Below are 14,413 nucleotides of genomic sequence, written 5' to 3'. Positions count from 1 at the left end.
ACACAGCATTTTTTCAGGCCACAAATCTGCTGTGAGTATTCCAATATTTTCTTACTCTCAGAAAAGCTCTAGGTTATCTTCTGCCGCCCTGGGGGGCAGCCCCGCTCTGCACTGGTTTGGCTGCTGCCTCCCTGAAAACTTCAGATTCCCAGCAGTCAGCTGCCGAGGGAGATGCTGTTCCAGAGTTAAGTTTGTGATTCTACTGAAGGTCATTTTCTCCCCGTGTGCAGGCGAGCACAGCCCGACTGGTGCATTAGAATAAACAGATGATATCAGCACCAGCAACAAATTATCTTCCTAGGCTCTGTAATTTCTGGAGAGTAGCAGGTTGCAGCAAGTCAATTTACATTGAGGATGAGAGAGGGAGGGAAGCAGAGGTTATACTGGCATTAGCAAGCAATTCAGTACAAGGGAAAAGGAACAGTGAATTGGAGCTGGACAACTACACTGTGAAAGAAGCCACTATCTGTGCACCCATATTGCTCCTAGTGAGATACACAGCAAACCAGAGGTGGGGATATGGAGGTTTCACACCTGAAAGGGATTTGTGTTTTATGCTCAAGTGCAAAAAAACCAGAGAGAACATGTGCATATGCATGTAAATGTTTTGGGACATGTAACTGACCACATGAAAAGCAGTTCCTTGCACCAGGACTTGGGGATATGCTGCAGCAGGAGGGGACAACCCACTCTTAGTTTGCTGTTTCCAGGAGAACATTTTTCTACGGCTGAGATTCCAGTCCCAAAATCAGAGTGGTGGCATAACCGCACTCAGGAATCCTTCCACTGCTTCTCTGCAAGAGTGGGAGAGCACTTCTCCCTATATATTTTCAGATGCACAAATATTTTAGCCTGTAGTACTATGAAAAAGTACCTGCCAATAAGTTGGCAGAACTGGCAGAAAGACACGGAAAAACTTTATAACAAAATGAGGAATGGAACTCCACACTCCTAAAACCCAACTTGGGGTCCCAGAGAAGATGACTTGCTCAATTTCTGTGACCCAGGCTAGTCTCTGCTATGTTCAGACAGAGCACACACACCTGTCTGTGCACAGAACTGCAAGATAAGCCCTGAAGTTTATGTAATTTCTCCAGATGAGGTACCCATTAAAGGCAAGTCTTACACCTCTGTTTTAGTCATAGTATCTCTACACCCATTTCAAACCAGCCCAAAAAGCCTGCACTGCTTTTTCATAATATTTTCCTAAGTGTTTTAAGAAGAATTCGTATTTCTTATTGGGGCTGGGGAGCAACGAAACCCTCTGCTGCAATCTTATTTGCAGAAGACAGCAGACACTCATTTCAAAACTAGTCTGGCTTTATCACCACAGTGAAAGATGCTATTTCAGCATTCCTCTGCTGGGATAGAAAGATAAAGCTACCACACATCTCCGTGCAGGTAACTCTTCCTACCTCTAGACTCAAGGGAATTGTTCTTCCCTTCGCATATGTGCTGGCAAAAAAATATTCATTCCAGCACCCTGCAGCTCCAGCCCTGACATTTTCTACTGCTGTCAAGAAAATATCTGCAGATATTGATGAGTTTTGATGTTTCATTCATATCAATCCACAGCTGCCTACACTATCTGATATTAGTTTGCATTTACCCAACCAAAAAAGGAAACTAATCTTACCAGTCCTGAAAGACTTCAGTACAAATGTGAGGGGTAAGTCACTCAAGAAACTCAGAGATATAGAAATTCCTCTAGTTTTTCTATAAGAACACATTTATATTTTTCGTCTAGAGGAACATACAAAATTTAGATATCAGTAACCTTTGCAGGCTACATTAGAGCTAGAGGCAAAAAATTTAAAACCCCCAGCCACTTGCAAAGCATTACAAATATTACTCTATGTTCCCTACATCATCCTTTAGATACTTACAGGTTACCACCTGCTGTCCTGATTCCTCATTTCCCTTACTTGAGAGAGTGCAATGAAAATTCTACTGCCATTCTTTGTCTGATGTTCACTAAAGGTCTCCTAGGGGACATCTGTAGACCCAGGGTTTCAGTGGAGCAGGACCAATCTTTCCTTCAAATGATTCAAGGGACTTCTCATGCCTTCTCCTTTCCCCTACTAAATAATCAATTCAGAACAAAGAAATACATTCAATAACGTGACTCAAAACTAAGAGTTCTCAACAATTTCAAGTCAGTAGCATTTCAAATTATAGGTCAGCTATTCACACAGAGCTGAAAGCAATCAGTATAAATCTAGATTATTTTAGGAAGAGTCTGATGTCTCCTTTTCAAACTGCTGGGTGACTGTAGTACAAACAAAATCAGGCTGCTGATTCTCTGATTTAAGAGCTTGCAACATTAGAAATTAAAGAATCCGGTCTCCCGACTCATTTCCATGCCTTTGTACTGCTATCAAATCCGGGTGGGTGCAGCATCTTATCCTTCTAGCGCAATATTTACAATATCCAGCTATTCCTCTCTCAAGCCCTGTTGAGGTTTCTTGATTTTTCAATTCAGTTCAAAACAGGAACAGTACTTTTTCTCTCCTAATACCTGTTAATATTTTAGGCAAATCCAGTTGAAATGGCCTGTGATTAGCTTTCAAGGGGCCGATCCATATATTGTATTATAGGCAAATGACTACATTGCTCAACATTTTAAATGATGCTGAAAAAGAAATCTTAGCAGAGGGAGAAGTCCAAATATTCTCCCAAGGAAACTGGGCTAGCACATTCAAAGCACAAAAGTTTCCATAGCCAAAACATTCACATCTGGATGCTTTTAACTTAGTCAGCATGGCCAGACACCCACTTGTATCTGGGTGTTGTGCAATTCCAGCATGAAACTCAAACTCATATCATGAATCCAGAAGAAGCAGCCTAACACTCTGCCCTCACAACCCTTCTTGTAAATCTTTGATCCTAGAGAACTTCTTCCAGCTCTAGGGTTTGGAATAACTTGTTTTCAGACCAAAGCTGTCTTCTCCAAACCAAGTCCTGTATCCTGGCTGAGTTAGCTGGAGTTAAATCAGCATAAAACTAAAATAGCACAATGGAAAGTCAGGCTTACTATTAAATCATGCTCTATTTTTATCTGGCAAAGCACTTAAGCATGTGGTTGAGATGCACAGAACTTAAGCACATGAGTAAAGTTAGTCCTCTGTTTACACGCATTGTTAACTCAGGGCTTATAAATCAACTGATTTCATGAATCTGGCTGAAATATTGTGATTTTTAAAAGAAAACACACACTGCTGATCTCCAAATATAAAAAAGGGATCCATAGGGTCAGGATGCAGAAGCTTGTACATCAAGCAGGAAAAGCTGAGTATTGGCAGTTGGGCTAAAAGCTCACACACACCTACAGAAAGGAAAAGGAGTGTTTCCAAGTGAATTACGGGACAACACAAAGGAGGAAACAAATTTTGGAGTTAAGCAGGTTCAACCTTAGCAGAATAGGGATATAAACATGGTGGTGCAGGTAAAGCCAGGCTTTATCTAGCCCAGCAGTCTACCATCAACTCTGTCCAAAAGCAGATACTTAACAACCACACAACACAGGCCATGCACAGAATGGCCACAGTCCTCCAGCTTCTGGCCCTTGGCAATTTAGGGACTAGAAGCAATCTCCAAGCCCACACAGGCCCTTGTGTTTGCAAGTCTCTGGTGAATGGATCCTACAGAATTTTGACTCATCCTCTCTTAAAGTTATTTCATTTTGCTATTTCCAGTATCTGTCATCACTTACACAATAAAATAATTTTAAAAGTACACGATTTATTCAATGCCCCTCTCGATCTAGTTTCTTTAGCACCCTTAGCTCTTATGTTGCAAGAAGAAAGGAATGGTCAGTTCCCATTCATCTCCTCCATATCACTCATGATTTTATGATCCTCTGTCAAATGCTTCTTCCATTTTCAAGGCTGAGAAGCATTACTTTATTTAGACTTCTCCATAAAAAAAAAAAGGAGAGATTTCATACTTCTAGCTATTCTTACTGCTCTTTTCTATGCTTTCTACTCCTAATACATCTTTTCTGAAATTGAGTGAACAGTCCTACATGCAGCAGCCAAGAATGCAGGAACACTACAGGAAGATCCACATCTCTGTCTCTCTCCTCTATATACTGCAGTGGCATAAGTTTTTTATTTTGCTGTCAATTATTAAAAAACCTCCAAAAATCTCTCTTTGACATTTATAGGACTTCTAGTACTTACCTGACATTTCAGGAAAATGAGCAACCATGACTTTATTAATCAATTTCCTGAGTACAGAAACCACAGAGAACATAGCAACCTAGAGGCATGAATGGTCAGGATTATTTTCCCCTGTGTTATTTATGTGTATTAACATTGACTTTTGTCTACCATTCTATTGCCCAGTCTCTCAAGACCCTTGAGAAAAGGACCAAAAAAAGTTTAGTTTTCACTGTGATAGTGATTTTTTGGCATGAATGACTTCCCTGCCCTCCCTACTAATGCTTTTTTCCAGATAGGGCTGTTGAACAACATAGTTTCCCCTGCCCCAGAAACTCTACAAGAACTGCCCTCCCCTCCTCACCCCGAAAGGATCACTAAAAGGAACATGAACATTTTCTAGTGTGAAAATTGGCTAGTTACAGGTATCTTTTTCTTCATACCTTGCTGAGACCTTTTCAAAATCCATTCAAAACCGCAACCACACTATATTAGGTGTCACATGCTTTTCCAGATGCTTATTCACTCCTTTGAAGATCTCCAGGGTTTGCAGTGCATGCCTTTAGTTTACAAGGGTCGTGTTAGCACGCCCGCACTATATCGTATTTACGTATGCTGCCACTAAATCTGTTGTAATTTCCTTTCCATTTTTCCTGGTAGAGAAGCCAGACTTGAGGCACCTGCAGTTTTTTTCATCCCTGCAGGAACACTTTTTAGGACTGGTGTTGCATTAGTTACCTCTGCTGGGATTGAGGCTGACTGAACCCAGAAGTTTCACCCCAGAGCAATTTAGAACATTTGAGTGAATATTGTCCTGGTGATTCGCTATTGTTCATTTCATTCACGTCTGTTTTAAAAGCTCTTCTGCCAACAATTCAATTAGATACCATTTGCTGGGCTCAAACCTTGGAGGACTTTCCTACTGGCTGTGCAGGCAGTGCCTCTGCTGTCAGTGGGTTTGCTGACCTCCTTTTACACCTTGAGTATTTGCTGAACCTGTCAGTTCCTGTCGTATTTGAAGGAAATTTGTTACGATTTCCATGGTTTTTGTGAGTCACTCCTCAGACCACTTTAGTTTGTGTTGCAGTAAGTTTACATTTATCTTGTAAGAAATTATATTCCTCTCTGATTTCTTTGTTTAGGTGTGATTTCCACTTTTTTAAAGACACCATTTTATTGTCCCCTTCCTCCATTGTTTAACTGTAGTAACTTTTTGGGGGGTTAGGTGAATTTTGGGAACAGGTATGTTTTCTCCACTATACAGGTACAGTACTTACACTCTTAGTTAATTTTTCCACTCATTAACGTTATTAAAATAAATTAAATTTCTTAATATTACAATGTTTTTGAAATAAAAACTGTCATGGTCTTTGGGTTTTTCCTAGTGTTGCTATTCCTACTAAAGTAATTTAACTGACCATGAATTGGTCAGTATTGTGAAGCCATTCTTCAGTGCAACAGCTATAATTTAAACAAGGTCTTAGCCAAAAATTAATTTTGTCTTTTATTGGTCTGTTTAGAAATATAAATTAAAATTTGCCCTTTATATCCTAAGTAGGATAAATATTCTCCAGTCTATTTTCTTGCATACTGTCCATTGCCTCTGATCTTTTTAAAGTATTTCATAGATATTTTCACTGCCATGGTCAGCTGTTTAAAAGGATAAGTTTATAATAATGTTTTTCTTGATTTGGCATGGCAACATCCAATCCATAGAGAGTGGGTGGCAAATGATGATACAGGTAATTGATTTATCTTATTGGACTCTGATTTCCAACCGTGAGTCACTCCTCCAATGGCAAAATCTATTCCTGTTATTTCCACATCATGAGTATCCCGGTAGTGCAGTGTTGGTACTGATGAGCTTCATTCAGTAAGATTTCTGTGAGGCCACAACAGTGCAATTCACCCACATCCTTACCTTATATGCATTTAATATTTCTAGGAAAGCACAGATACTTTTCGGTCTTAGTCTGTGAGTGCCTCATTTAACTGGGGATTTGCTTAGACTCTTGGATTATCTGAACATTACTGGTGTCTATTCTGTCCTGCCATGAAGGCACAGAAGGAAATTTGCCATCAGGACGAGTGTGTTCTTCTCCAGGATCTCTTCTCAAATAATTTTGAAGACCCTCCCAGTGTTTGTTTTCATTCCCAGTGCCACCAACCTGGCTGTCCCCATTTCAGAAGACATCATCCCTCCCTTCCATTTTTGAGCATCTCTCCTGTTTCTAAGATATCTCTCCTCTTTCTTCCCACACCACTTGCTTAGACACACAATGGGGGTCTCTCATTGTCTGGGACAAGTATTTCTTTAATGCTGTAATGGAGCTCCTGTTCTTTACCATTCTCCCCAATCAAAATGTTATGTTTTGCCTCCTGGACCTCTCCCTTGTGTTTCTTGCTCACACAACCATGACCAGACATGGTGCACAAGGAAGGTCATCAGCTCCTCTCCAGTACCCCCTCAAAGGCTGCCCAGACACCACAAGATACAATGCCTCCAGAGCACAGGCAAACCACTACATGCTCCCTTCCTGGCCTCATATTCCCAGTTATCCATCCCACACAGCACCACAGCCTGCCTCTTCCTCCTCAGCGGGACTGTGGTTCTTCCAGCATGTCTGGCTTAAGTGGATACACAAAGTTGCCTTCTGGCAAAATAGAGAGGGGTCACATGGACAGTATCTTTTGCACACATGTTTACTCATTCAGTCTGAAACACGATTTTATGATTTTCCTCATTGTCTCCTAACTGAAGCACCAACAGCAAGTCAAGCCAATTCTCCCAATCAAATCTCTTCTAAATGTTCATTGTACATTCAGCACCCAGAAAACAAAGCTTCTTTTACCACACACCTAAAACTAGCACAAAAACAGGCAAGCATGTGCTTTCCAGAGAGAAATCTTGGTGCTAATACCTCCTATCACCACAGTCCTCACTTTCCTGTGCTTAGGGAAGTTTTCTTCTATTTAGAAGCCAACCTTCTGGGGAACACAACTGTGGTTTTTGCAATATTTTTATTTTCTAAAGACTGACCCTGTGTTTAATTTGCAGAAATCACATGGTACAGAACAGATCAGGGATTTTAGCACAGAGGCAGGAGGTACCTTCAACCCTTGGTCAATTAAACATGAAATGTAAAACCTGGCAGGTATTGCATTTAATCCTCTTTGCACCCCTTAGCCCCCTGCCAAGGATCAAAAGTACTTCTCTTCTTAAAAAGAATAAAAGATTTCGGAACACATCATCAACTCCTCCCTTCAGCCCTCAATACTGACAGTGTTATCTCTATACACAAAGCTTCTCCCCCTTTCTCCAACTTGGCAACAAAACCCAAGCTCAATGAATATTTTATGTGTGTGTGGTTAATGGAGCATTCTGGCTCCAGTCCATTAGGAACCTTACACAACGGTGTATTAACTGCTTCTCAATGTAACATATTGAGTCTGTCCAAAGGGGATGTGTGTTTGCCAGTTGAGCCAACACACTATTATTGTCCTGTCAGCCTAGTTCCTGTCTTTGGTTGAAGAGCAGGGTCCACTGCCACAGCAATTTGCCACCATTGTGCTCCCAGCAGCAACCCAAGAAGATTAGCTCGGCTCCAAGCTCTATGTTCCCCTTTGTATTTTAAGGTCTGTATCTCATGTGGGGTGGGGAATGCCTGCAGTCTTTCCCCTTCAAAGATATACACAGGGATAAGCAATCACATCACAGATTAACATAAGGGTGAATATAAAGCAGTTGAGATCTTCAGTTGTAATGAAAAGCAGGCCCCCATATTTTTTCATTAGCTCTGAAACTGGTAACCTTAAAATCCACTTGATTGATTGAAAACAAATGATAGCAGAATGACAACATTTGACAAAGTACTTATTACCTCCTCACTTTAAAAACCTCCTTTGCTCCTCTGGGCCACCACAGGCAGAACACCATCTCCATCAAAACCAAAATCAGCACAAAGATATCTCAACAGTCACTTGGGCACAGGTCACTCCCCTTAAAGCCAGGGACAGGGTAATTCCACCCTGCACACAGACAATATCCATGGTAAATAGTAAAAAGAAGCAGGTGCTGGATTTCTCAGATGAAGAGCCCTGTGAGAGTTAGGGGTCCAGATCTGAATGTTCCCCTATGCCTCCCAGACAGCTTGTGGAGTGCACGGGAGCTTCCAAAGAGTGAATCATCCCAACCTAAGGCAGATGTCTAGAGTGGGTAAGGTGAATGGCATGGGCTGTTTATCACTCCTCACTGAGCAAAGAGGGAGTCTAGATGACAATCTTAAACTTTATGTCTAAGTTTTAGATAACCAAAATCAGGTGAGACGATTCCCAGCCCCAAGGTTTGCAGACTCATTACCAGGTGAGCCACAGACCCTGACAGACTCAGGGCAGAAAACAACAAGATAAAGAAAAGTGCTGATGTGGAAAGACTGATCTCATTCCTTCCTGCCTGAAAGCAGAAAGAGATGATGTTTCAGAAGGCAAAGCCCATCCCTTGCTCTCACACTGTTGCTGAAACACAGCGGAAGAAAGGGACCACCATTGCTGGACTTGCCGGGGCACTGTCGTGCTTTCTACAACATCTGTATGAGGCAGTCACCACCCACAAGGGGCTTGGGTATTGCAGACCAGTAAGCAAGGCCCAGAGGAGGTAGGGAGGGTCAACTGGCCAAAAAATACGTGAAGTGAAGGCTTTCAATAGGTAGGGATCACCTCTAGACAGATGGTTCCTCCTCAGCCAGCAGTGTCTGCACACCCATGACTTACCCAAAATGGGCAGTGGTGGAAGGGTCTGGAGCTGAAGGATGTGGGGAAATGTCTCAAGGACACACAATTAAGGGAAGCTCCATGCAAGCTTTGAAGTAATTTCCCATTGCAAGGATTTGGAAGAAAAAGCAGTGGTTTCCCCGAATGCCCTGACAGGATCACCATGTCTCATGTCACTCTTGAGAAAGGACAGGCACAGCACAAATGCAATTAAAAGCCATAAATCTGACTGACCAGAAGCTGAGCTGCTCTGAATACAGCTCTGAAGTCAGGTTGTTTCTCTGTCCCAGAGGCACAGGCAGCAAATCAGTCATCCCACCAGTAGATAATCCAGTTACCAGCCCTCCCTCTTCTCCCTCCCAGATCCCTCAGCTCCCCCCAGCCCCTTAGCGCTATCATCAATGGAAAGTTTTAGAGAATTAGCTGAAAACAACCAAAGCACCTAATTGACTGAAGAAGGGAAATGGCAACTTCCATCATCTCAAAAAGCTGCACCTTTCTCCTACTCATCTCAAAGCAGAATAAAGGAATTAAAAACACAGCCTGGGGCAGCCAGCAGAGATTTACAAGAAGCAGACATTAGTTCTAACTCTAAAAGCTGGGTGTGTGCTTGAGCCAGGAGGAGCAAACAGAGAAAGGGAGCAGAAACATACAGTCTTTGCATTTAAAGAGGAGGAAGGAGAAAGAAAAAAAAGAAAAAAAAAGAATCAACAACATTTAAGCCCTTCCTAATGAAACAAAGATCATCCTGGCAACATGAAATGCTACCCTACATTGTTTATTTATCGACACAAAGAAAGAAGCAAGTTGGCACCTCAGAGGGTATTAAATCCTGGTTTTTTGCTGACTGAATGACCTCAGCTGAAATATTTTCCATGACAAGAGCCCAGAAGACGCTGGCACAGTGTCAGACAATAAGATTTTCAGAGTGTATTTACATTCTATCCATGGCCCCAGGCTGTTCCAAACCCATAGGCAGGTGCTGCCTTTATCTGTTCTTTGCTCACCTGGCTCCCTAGCAAAATGTTCTGAGACCTGTGGCTCAGCTGCCTTAACTGTTTGCTGCCTGGTGCTCAGAAAGCTTCAGAGACATCTGAAATCCTGGCAAACAGAGATGGAGACGCTGTTTGCCCCTCAAAGCAGACCACTGAGTGGTGTGTAAGGCACTCTTGCCAAAAAGTAGAGGGAAAACAATGGTGATGCAATGGTAAGAGACAGCTAAAAAACAGATTAATTCATGCTGAGAAAAGTGATGCTTTTTAAAAAAGGAAGGGAGAAGGTGGTTCTTTCAAGGATGCACTGCATTTTCCATGACTTGGGATCTTTAAACTAGGTCTGTCTGCTCTAACAAGCAACAGTCAAGATCCTGAAGAAAACCAGAGGAAGAGGGTCACAATTTTACAACTCGAAGCCTTGAAGTCTGTGCAGGACAATATTCCACTGTCAAGCAGAATCCCACATCCGTAAAGCAGTGGACAAAAGGGAGGGAAGCAGGCTAAGCCACAAAGAACCACAGTGTTCTGCCTTTCGTCTCCATGGTGCAAGCTCCCTACATTGCAGGCTTCCAGCTACATTCTCCCCTGGACCAGCTCCTGACCTGGTCTTCAGCAAAACAATCTGTTCCATCCCTGCGGTGGAAACAGCCTCCTCTTTGCTCAGTTTAATTTGGCTTCTCGTGCACAGCTCCTCTCTCTTGAGTAATAAGCCTCCAGGAGATACTGTGAGAGGCTACGCCCTTGATACCGCCCAACCAGGAAGAATGATAATTGCACTTCTAACAGCACCACGTACAAGGCAGCCACCAAGGCAGAGGAAGCATGAATTAAAGCAGGATGAAAAGGAGGGGCTTTACCCTCTACCTAATAAGGTATTATTCATGCTTTTGGAAAGCTTCCTTGCAGAGAGATAAAACCAGACATAATGGGTATTCATAAGCAACTGCCTCTGGAAAAGGAAAGGCCTGCGTGCCATCTCACCCCCATTGTCAAGCTGGACTCACCTTCAACCTTCCCAACCTTCAACTCCCCTTCCCTTTCCTACCTTCTTGCCATGTGTCCTTGTTTAACCTGTTTTGTACCCAAGTCAGCTCCCCCTTGCCCTCGTGCATGGCTCAGGTCTGACTCAAACACATCTTCCCACCAGTTCCTCCAGTCCCATCACCTTCACCCAATCAAGGAAAATTTATTTTTTCCTTTCTTTTTCCCTTTCTCTCATTCCTGTCCCCCCCGCAAAGTTCTTCAACTCAAATTCACTCCAGGCCTCTCCTGTGTGCAAATCATTTCCCTTTTCATACTCCTCCTCCAGCCCACACCCATCATGTCACCCCACATCCGAAAGGATGCTGACATCTACTAACTGCGCTTGTAACTGTATTTCTGTATTTGTCTGGCCTCACTTTTCACCCAGGAAACAAAAATGTGACCTTACCCTCCAACAAATTTACCATAATAAACTTCCACTCATGAGCCCAAAACAATGGTGAGTTTTAAACAGCTTCACAAAGTAAATTATCCACTGCTCACTTATATAACCTGTCACTGTCCTTTTCAATCCTGTCCAACAGGTTATCACAGTGCATGAGCACCTTTCAGCCTTTGCCATTTCTGAAGCTGTTCTATGCAGCAGGACTATGTTCTATGGGCAGGACTTGCCACATCGGGAAGTGCAGCTCCAGGCACAAAACCAACCAAACAAAAAACAAACCCTGATTAAACTTCACAAGGACTTTGGGTGCATGGCAAATGGACTCCTAGAGGAGTTTTCTAAGAATCCTGATAAAGGTAAACATAGCAATCTCATCAAAGTCACAGCAATTTGGATATCCAATGAGCTAAAGCCCTTTGAAAGCTCTGTAGGCATCTTCAGGTACTAAAATGCCTTTGGAAATAAGACATGGAAACTGCAGCTAGTTATTAAATGTTTAACCAGGTCTGTGGACAGCTCTTTGGTGCCTATCCTGGGATAGGATCAATATGCACACACACACACTAAGACCACCACACAAGTAGATGTACAGAGAACTTTTTAAAGCTGTCCCTTCCCTGGCTCTGCCCTCACAACCATCATTACAGACTTGTTTAAGAAACAAACCACAACAAACAAACAGACAAAAAAATCCCCCAACAACCAGTCAATCAATCTGCAGACCTCCTGGGATGAAATAAATAAGCAATGAAGAGCTCCTCTCAGCTGGAACAGCAAGGATAAAAATGAAAGAAAACAGAAGACTAACCAGGTATCTGCCACCTTCCATTCTCAGCAGGAGCTCTGAGTGCTGCTTGCACTCAATGTTGCTGCACTGTCCAACCCAAGGACATCTTTTAAACAATGTCTCACTGATAATCCTGTAAGGATTTTCAGCTCTGTCCTGCACAGCATTTTAATTACACTGTTTCATGAGCTCAATCATTTACAGAAGGTATTTTCATCCCACTAACTGTAGGTTTCCCAGAGGACTCAGTACAGTATTTCATGTCCTTGGTGCTATTAAATGCATTAGGAAAGCATCCAGACTCCAGAAGTCAAATTTTTTTGTGCATGCATATGTTTTAGGAGAGGAAGAGGGCAAATCAGGTAAAGGAAAACTTTTAGGCATTAAACAAAAAAGAAATTTCAACTGTTAACTTCCAATGGAAAAAAAAAAATCCAACAGACAATATTTCAAATAATGTTACAAAAGACTCGTTGAAGTCAGCAGCAGGTCTGGAACCTGAAATCTCTAATGCTAATAGCATGCAGGTATACCCCTGCACTGGGAAAAGCAATTTCGTTAGTTAGTAGGTAAAGGTTATATCTGTATCTCTAATGGCACCCAGCCTAGGGAGCAATTCCCAGCCTCCCAGGACAGGTAATACAGAACATCTCCTGCTGAGACTGCCCAGGGCCAGCTTGGCTCTGGAGCAGAATGGCCATGCCCACAACGTGTGGCACTTGGCCTTGTGGCCATAAGACACAATAGTTGCGCTTGTGTGCGTGCTTGAAGTCAACACACTTAAAATAGTTTGGGAGTTTTGTGGCAGCTCACGAAGGCGATGATTTTCCTGCCTGGCACTGAAGGGCTGTGCTGCAAGGCCTGCAGGAGGAGGGTGGTGGCAGGGTACAGCCAAGGGCACAAGGTCTAGGATGGCACAGAAGGGCTGCAAGGGGCACATGGAAGCCAAACACCAGTGTTGTGCTACCCTATGGGAGCAGTCCTGCAAGCTGTTTTTTGGTGGAGTCTGGCTGGTTCACCCCAATGCCAGACACAGAAACGGGCTGGGAGGCTGAGATTTCTGTTATTGGTGAGCCATGACATTTACTGCAGGCTGTCACCTTAACAGGCAAACCATGAGAGTCAGAGACCCACAGCTTCCAAATGCAGTAACTAGAGCCAGGTATTTTTAAGGAAGGAAAGAATGGAGGTTTCCTAGTGTATCTGTATAGCATATCTGAAAGGTAATAATTCCACGGCACTGCATTCCCTGGAGTGGTGGTAACGTCAGCTCTTCCCTCCATGCCAAGGAAATTTAGACACAGCCCAAGGAGAAAACTGCAATTCTAGTGGAAAAAGTGCTGATATCTGCCAAGTCCTTGGAGCTCACCACATTGGGAGGGGTATGGAGATACAGCAAGTGGGGGATCTATAGCCCAAAGGAGAATCCCTTTTTCCAGCCCCTTCCTGTCTTGTACAAAGTGCTCTAAAGTGAAGATAACGTTCAGCCTTGTGTTTCATGATGCTGCAATGGTGGAAAAGGCTCACAAGTGCTGTCCCACAGATGAAGGCACATTATATGAGCTGGGTAGAAGTAACCCTCAGTGCAAATGCACTTAGTTATGTGAAAAGCAGGTTTGGCACTGTGGCTCATAGTGGGGGCTGTGAGCTGATCAGCAATAAATTACTGGATTGCTGTACCTCAGCTGTGACCTTGAGTCTTCAGGAAAAGAAGTCTCCACAATTGTGATCTCTGGGCTATTGTGGTATGTAGATCCCAGGAGGCAAGTCTGGTTTACTCTGGCTCTTAGCAAACAAGAATCTGCATCACAAAACCCAATATCACAGTTGGAATTAACCACCGAGCACCTTACTAGTTATCTCTGCAGACACACCCAGGTGAAATGGCCCAGTAAAGCCAGAAGACCCCTACCTGCATAAGAAATACCCATGCTGATGAGAATTGGCTGCTCATGACATGAGAACATGCAGCAGCTCTTCCAGTGCTGAAGAAGAGACATCCTCCAGCAGCTCCTTTTGTTTCTCCTCATAAGTGTTTTTCGATGTTAATTAAAGGTGATGGGTCTTTGCACTAGGTGGGAATTAAACTCAGTGGAGTTCCACTAGCCAGAAATAACAATAAGGACAACACAATCCATTGGGAATTTCTTTTGATTTCAGGTGTGTTTCCACTCAAAAAGGTGACATGGATTGCAAGGACAGGACCACCCAAACCAATTACCTCAAATACTGTCCTGTCCTGACAGCAATGGTATCCTGAGAGAATTCACTT

At 42.9% G+C, this 14,413-nt stretch overlaps 1 long non-coding RNA gene across 4 annotated transcripts in view; it reads right to left on the bottom strand.

Moving 5' to 3' along the window:
* The window catches only part of LOC104687930, a 93,186-nt gene that overhangs the window by 12,046 nt on the left and 66,727 nt on the right, over positions 1-14,413 (bottom strand). The window contains exon 3 of one of the 4 annotated variants that reach the window (XR_002273370.1): positions 1,887-2,081. The exons of the other annotated variants lie outside the window; for them this stretch is intronic. This is a non-coding gene — a long non-coding RNA (uncharacterized LOC104687930). The remainder of the gene's footprint in view (positions 1-1,886; positions 2,082-14,413) is intronic. 4 annotated transcript variants of the gene reach the window in all.

This window comes from Corvus cornix, chromosome 9 (assembly GCF_000738735.6).
Source record: "Corvus cornix cornix isolate S_Up_H32 chromosome 9, ASM73873v5, whole genome shotgun sequence".
NCBI lineage: Eukaryota > Metazoa > Chordata > Aves > Passeriformes > Corvidae > Corvus > Corvus cornix.
This window is presented reverse-complemented; position numbering and strand designations above follow the sequence as displayed.